The sequence below is a fragment of the Danio rerio genome, chromosome 1 (assembly GCF_049306965.1).
Source record: "Danio rerio strain Tuebingen ecotype United States chromosome 1, GRCz12tu, whole genome shotgun sequence".
Lineage (NCBI taxonomy): Eukaryota > Metazoa > Chordata > Actinopteri > Cypriniformes > Danionidae > Danio > Danio rerio.
The window spans coordinates 22670697-22678727 of record NC_133176.1 but is presented as its reverse complement, the minus strand read 5'-3'; positions in this window follow the sequence as shown (position 1 = coordinate 22678727).

Sequence of the window (8031 nt, the reverse complement as noted above, 5' to 3'; positions counted from 1 at the left end):
GGTATGTAAGAGTCAAATAAACGCAAGGCCCTTCTAATTAAATGTTCATGCCATATTGATACCTTTATATATTTTGGCGGAGTTAAAAAGTTTGAGCACAAGTTGCACTGGTGGCCACGGGGCCCTAAGCAGCCGCTTAGTTCGCTTATGCCTTGGGCCGGCTCTGCAGCAGGGTTTCTGCGGGGTCCTAAAAAGTCTAAAAATGTAAAAATCGAAATTTTAGGCCTTAAAAAGTCTTAAATTTGCTGTTCTAGGTTAAATATTTTTGCACAGGTCTTATTTTTCCAATGTCCACGTAACGTGACAGCAACAGCAGTGGGAAAGGAGGAATGTTTTTATAAAAGTTTAGAAAAACTTGAGGGATAAGTTTGTTAAAACCAAAAAAAAGGCCAAGGCAAAATTTTGGCAAAAAATTGTAGAGCAACCCATTTTCTGTAGTTATTAATACTTAACTTTAATTGGTAAAACTGTCAGAGATATGAACAAAAGTGAATGATACATTTCATTTTAAAAATCTTGAATGGTTATAAAAATCTTTATAATCATTATTAAAAAAATCATGAGAAATAGTTTGTTTAAAAAATCTTGAACTATATTAATGATGTGATGTATAGTTCTGGAAACTTCCTACTTCTCAGTGTATCTGTCTGACTTGTCGTTTTCAGGAGCCTTGTCCATTTGGGGTGTGTGATTAGTCAGCAGAGCTGCGCGATGCGGTGCCAGGCGAAAGTATAAATCAGCCGTAAGATGTTTGTTTGTTTGTTTTGTTTCTTTGTTTGTTTGTTTTCCGGTAGTTCAATGATGCATCCAACCTGTCTTCAGTACTGTTCAGTTTATTTTGCCACTAATTTTGTGATGTTTGTGTTTTCTCTTTATGTGTTTGCGTGTTTTTGATCTTGTGATTCAAGTCTTAAATTTAATATGTAATGGTCTTAAAAAGATCTAAATTTGACATTATGATATGTGCAGAAAGCTTGTACAGCTGTCGCCGCCCCTCTATTTTCTATAAATGTTATTTTCCTTGTTTAATCAGGAGAAGATGTTATTCAATTAGTAATGCATCATTTAGGTGAAATTTTATTGATAACTGCAAAGTGTCTTAAAACAAAACCACAGTAAATCTTTATAGTTGTTTTAAAATCAATCAACATAAGGAAGAAGACTGTTTAATTTATTGAAACAAATTAAATGGACAGAAGAGCCTGTAGAGTCATTCCTTGTCTGTGTTTGTCTATTCTATGTTTTTAGTTATTTTTATTATTATATTATTGGTTTGATTAGTATTTGTGCTCTGTTCTGTAAATGTAGATGAAAATGGTCGAACTGTGCCTCGTTGTATTTTTGTTATACTGCAATAAATTAAAACACGTGACCAGAGTTCTGACGTGGAAACGTATGACGCGATGTTCAAGTTCAAAGATGAAAATAATAAAGAAAAACGGGGACATTATTTATTTATCTGGGTATATGGGCCCTCTATTATTATACCTAATATTTATTAAGAGCTGTTCTGTGTTTAATACCATTTGACAAAAAACTGTTGTGTACATACAGCTCCTGCTGCTCTAATTGACTTAAGGGTGAAATTGTGTACATTTAAATGACCCTCGTCATTCTGTCACCACGGCAACACTAGTTGGTTTACAAATCCACGCTACTGTCTATAGAGTGATCGATTCTGATCATCCCGCTGCACAACTCTGAGCAAATCTCCCCTTGGCTGAGTTACATCAGTTTGGAAAGTTGTTTTGGAGTTGTTGATGATGACGCTGCGACGCTCACAGAGGACCAGGACTCTCCCCGGACACCTCAGGGACTTCTTGCTGGAGCGACACCTCAAGAACGCGGCTGTCCTTCCTGCCCTTCGTCCCGCAGCCCCAGTCCCGCCAGTGGGTGAGTGTCTGCAGGAAGAGCCGCTGTCCATCCACGGCCGGAGTGTGGAGGAATACCAGGGCATCTACCGCAGTGTGATGGACTCCACAGTGAAGAAGCCTGCTGGCCGATACACCCTTCAGAAAGGATTGGAGGTAAAGCAGCGGCTGTGGGAGAAGCTGGGCCGGCCTGCGCTGCTGGAGACCGAGCAGCCTGATGGACGTGTGCTCATCACGGAGATCAGGTCCGAGTCCAGCGTCCCCCCTCAGATCAAGGTGGACATTAGCAAGGAGCCACTGCCCAAGGAGCCCCGGAGGAAGAGGCCCAGGCACTGAGCCATCCTAGTGCCAGATGAAGGATCATGGGCACGTATGTACATACTGTATATATTGTATATAGTTATAGAATAAGTTTTCAATTAATCAAATTGAACTTTTCATTCAAGTTTATCACATTGCTGGATGTTTTGGTGATTGTCCGTGCTGCTCATATTCGGCTCTTGGGTTCTTTTGGATGTTGGCATGCGGTTAGTGAGGTTTTCTAGGCGGTTTCTTGCGTGTTGCTGGTCTCCTCTGAGTGTTTTTTGGCACATTAGTGGTTGTTGTTAGTGTTGGCTGTTGGGTTAGGGTAGGTTAGGGTCCCTCACATGGTTTGCAGCTTGACGTGCTGTGAGGGCTTGTGTGCATCAGTGATGCTGAGAGCTACGCCACTGGTACTTCACAGCTACCGGTAGGGTCACCCATAGTGGACAGGTCTCAGCTGAGATGCCTGACCAAGACAAACCACCTGATTCTGGACAGCAGAAGATTGACCTGATGCTCCAGATAGAAGATGTCCCCTGTCACCACACCACACACACACACACCACACCACAACACACACACACACACACACACACACACACACACACACAAACACACACACACACACACCACACATACACACACATACACCACACACACACCACACACACACACTCACACCACACACACAAACACACACACACACACACACACACACACACACACACACACATACACACACATAAAAAACTAAAACTAAAAAATAGAATAAATCTTGCAGACGGTTAAAATTAAATGTTTATTGGCAAAATATTTATTAATTACCTTAATTTAGGAATATTTTTAATCATTTTGTTAAAGAAACTCTTATCCGTGTCTTGAAATAGGCGAGTTTCACTAAAACACATGAATGAAATGAATAGATTGTGTCATCAAACATGTAATACTTACGGCGCTGAAGACAAGTGAACAAGTGACCACTTAAAAAGTCATTATTGGTGTTCCTGAGTTAAATTCATGCAAATTATTGCAAAAATTCTATTTCAATGTTTAAAGTTGACTCAGAAATTACAACCGATAGAAGATTTCAGTTCATTATTGTGTTAAATGTGAAAAGAAGTAAGTAAACATTTACCAAAACTAGTCTACAATACAGAGAAATTGATACAGATTTAAATGGCACAAAAGTGTGTAAATGATGACGACATTATTTTGTGTGTGAACTCTCCCTTTATTTCAAACAATAGAGTTTATTGCACTTTAAAATTTGCATTTTAATATGAAAAAGTGTGATTTTGATTAAAAATGAAAATAATCCTCAAAATAAGAATCTAAATCTTCCAGCAGGTGTAGTAATGTCTAACCAGTGAGAGGATTCGCTCAAACAACTGAATCATTCAACAAAGAAGTAAAGCCAGCGCTGTCTGGGCTGTTTAAAACAGGGATTCGTTCAGAAAGTAGACACACTAAAGTTCTTTTGAGGCTATTAAGGTAGGGTTTAATGATGTATTCTCAAACCTCTGAGTAGCCATGAGCATAAGATCTGAGTTCAGAGTTTTCATTAATGAATTGGTATTGACCCAGAGATTACTCATAGCCTACTGTATTACTACTACTATTAATGAGGAGCGAGGCCAGACATTTTGAAATGGGGTTGGGCTTTAGTGCCTACTCTTATACTCTTAAAAGTGAAAAATAACTAGTCTCTTATATTTATAATCTCTGATAGTTTAGTTATTGATTTAATGAGTGACATTTTTGAGCATCCAGTCCTCATTTTTAAATAAATAAACTGCAAAAATGTGCAGAGAATCTGAAATCATTCACTTTGCCTTGAGGCCAATAGAAAACTGACATTGTTATTCAGCAATAAATATAAGCAATTTCATTCGATTCTGAAATCAAATTTGTTTTTTCTTTATTAAGCTAGAAACAATAGCAAAAAAAAAAAATTATTATTGGCAACCACTGCAGTAACAGTGATCCACACAGTGGCCATTAGCTAGCTTGAGTCGTTGTTTATTTAAAGTCGATTTATTATTTCAAAGTAGGAATTAAATGCATAATTAGAAACAAATCTTGGCTTGGCATTATAAACACTTTGCAGAATAAAAATGCTAAATCATTCTCTCCCAGTAGCTGGCGCACACAGATCAGTAATGATGACCAGTGAAGTGTCTAAACTTTTGATTAATAAAGGGGAGTAAAAGTAGACTGAATTAAGCCCATAAATAAAAAAAAATAAGTTTAGATGATTAATAACTGCAAATAAGCAGAGGCCTTTATAAGCCCATACTCTAAATAAAAAAGTAAATAACACAAACGTTCACATTTATTTCCTTAAATAGTAACTAAGTAACACGTTGAGCTACCTTTTTAAGTGACTTTAGATTGTAACGGATTACTTTTCCCCCAACAGGAAGGAGTTCCTCAGACAGGAAGTGGAGACCAGTACTTTAGGAAGCCCTGCTGCTGCTGTTGCTGAGTGTCTAGAGCACCTGCAGTCCAGATACTGGATCTCTGCTCACCTGCACTCGACTCAACTCTGATGCAGCACCAGGTGGGTCCTCATTCACCGTCACTCTGTGCTTTTGATAAATAAAAGGCTTTTGGTTCCCTTTAGATTAGGCCTGTTTCACACACTACATGGCATTCATTGCAGTATGTAGTCAAAGTTGTTAGCCCTCTTGTAAATTTGTTTTCTTTTTCATATTTTTCCCAAACAGAAAAAAGGAATTTTTCACAGTATTTTCCATAATATATTTTATTCTGGGTAAAGTCTTATTCATTAAAAGTATGTAGTAAAATTTTATGTGCTGTCATCAGGGCAACGATCATAGAAATCAGTTATTAGAAAAGAGTTATTACAACTTTTATCTTTTGAAATGTGCTGAAAATACATATATAATATATAAAGTTGTGCACATATTAATTGTAACATAAACTCACTGGCCACTTTATTAGGTACACCCTACTAGTACCGGGTTGGACCCACTTTTGCCTTCAGAACTGCCTTAAGCCTTGGTTGCATCTATTCTACAAGGTACTGGAAATATTCTTCAGAGATTTTGGTCCAAATTGACATGATAGCATCACGCAGTTGCTGCAGATTTGTCGATTGTTGATATGATGCTCAATTGGTACTAACGGGTCCAAAGTATGCCAAGAAATGATCCCCCACACTATTAAACCAACACCACCACCAGCCAGAACCGTTGATACAAGGCAGGACAGATCCATGCTTTCATGTTCTTGACGCCAAATTCTGACCCTACCATTCGAATGTCGCAGCAGAAATTGAGACTCAGACCAGGCAACATTTTTTTAATCTCCTTTTGTCCAATGTTGGTGAGCCTGTGCGAATTGTAGCCTCAATTTCCTGTTCTTAGCTGACAGGAGTGGCACCTGGTGTGGTCTTCTGCTGCTGTAGTCCATCCGCCTTAAGGTTGGACTTGTTGTGCGTTTAGAGATGCTCTTCTGCACACCTCGGTTGTAACTAGTGGTTATTTGAGTTACTGTTGCCTTTCTATCAACTGGAGCCAGTCTGGCCATTCTCCTCTGACCTCTGGCATCAACAAGGCATTTGCACCCACAGAACTGCCACTCACTGGATATTTTGTCTTTTTCAGACCATTCTCTCTAAACTCTAGAGATGGTTGTGCGTGAAAACCTCAGTAGATCAGCAGCTTCTGAAATACTCAGACCAGCTCGTCTGGCACAACAATCATGCCACGTATAGAGTCACTTAAATTACCTTTCCTTCCCCTTCTGATGCTCGGTTTGAACTGCAGTAGATCGTCTTGACCATGTCTACATGCATTGAAATGTTGCCATGTGATTGGCTGATTAGAAACAAGCAGTTGGACAGGTGTACCTAATAAAGTGGCTGGTGAGTGCACACTATATCTGCTACAACGTATGCCCACAGAACATTTTTTTCATCCATATTTGAAATTTAGTGTCATGAGAAAGTAATTTTAAACAAAAAGTGGACAATTTACTTGCGAACGGCTTGCATGCTGTCATTATTATACATCGACGTCAGTGTAAACACGAGTTTGTATCTATATCTCTTGCAGTTACAGGTTTCAGACATGAACTGTGTGAAAAGGCTCAGAATAAAATGCAGATATCAGTTCAAAATGAATAACAACATGTTTGTCCCTTCAGGTTAAGAAAAATGAATAACTCTGCCCCGAAGATCAGCAAGTTTCTCTAAGTTGACTAATGTCTTCATTCTGAAGGTAATGATCCCGCGTCTTCCAGCATGGTAATGAGATCCAGAAGTAGATTCAGTTGTTTTGTCATTGCAGATTGTGGAGGAATCTTCTAGGAGAAGCTTGAGTTTGATCCAAAATGGCTGGCCATCCTGAATTGGACAGACAAACCTTCAGAAACCAACCCACAGTTGCTGGAACCCCTTCGCTGGACAACAGACAACACAGCAGATACAAAACACATGACAATGATCACAGTTGCTCATTTTCTGAAAGCTTTCTGATACCACATATTCGTTTCTATTTCTAAATGTTTTAGCATCCTGTTCCTCTGCTTCTTTCAGGTGGGATTTCAGCCCTTCAGACAGACATCTACGTCCTGGTGAAGGGCAAAGTGAACAGACTTACAGGGAGGAGTTTTTTCAACTTCCTTGATGACTTGAAGTTTCGGAAGAACTGCATTTACGGGCATTAAAAATGTAAGACATAATAAATGATTTTATCCCCACTTTTGTTCAATGTAAAGTATCCTTCTTAAATAAACTGTTCATTTTAAAGTGTTCTTTGACAAAAAAGAAGAAAAGGGGAAAATATACTCATTCCAAGCTGTTCAATATTGTAATATAATGTTAAAAAAGCTTTGTTATTTCTTCATTAAGTTAGCTTAATAGATGGGGTTTCCTTCAAAAATAATCAACTGATCCTGTTAAAATCAGAGATTTGACTCATTTTAGATTTTGTACATTTCTCTGGTAATTAGTAATTAGTTTTTTTGTCAATTACTGGTGACATTTCCTAAATATAGAAATGACGTTTAAACATTTCTCTCTCTTTTTTGACTAAAATAACTAGATAGTATCAAGTTTTCAGACATGCTCAGTTTACTCGACACAGTACTAATGTTTTAGCTTTAGAGGAGTTTTCAGTCACAGCGAGTTTTTATGGCAGCTGCCATTTTCTGAAGAAATGCTCTAAACCACAATATTTTTACTTGAAATGTTGAAGAGATGTTATCAGACCATGATAGAATAAAATGCATATGAACATTTTACTTAAACCCATACATTTCAGATTCCTGTCTCCTATTTCTTCTGCCACAACTGTGTTTGAATGGGATCGTTATTATAAATGACGTCCATTCATTATCAGCATCATTAAATGTAACATCAAACCAAAATATGAAATCAAACAAATGTAAAATTAAGAAGAAATTTAAAAATAAAACACCGGAAACTAATGTTTTGGGTTAAAGGAGTACAAAGAGTTGAGATTCCTTTATCAAATGACAAAAGTGTGCATGGATCACAGAAATTAAATGAAAAAGACAGAATCAATGAACTATGAATAGTTTTACTGCTCGTCTTCAAGTATGAGCGGGCGCCGCCATTGGAATCTGTTTGGCTGGAGACTTCCGATCTGGTTCACATCAATTTCTAGAGGTTAAAAACAGCTCGTTATGCTACTTGATGCTCTTATATTTTCTTGTTGTATTATTCTACTTTTCATGTAAAGTCATGAACACACTTTTTTGTAGAGCAGGTAGTAAAACTGCTCTAAGCTCAGCTCAGGTGAAAACACTGAACTGAAGAGGAACCAGAATGAAGGAGAGGACCAGAGAGAGACCCAGCGCTCCTGACAGA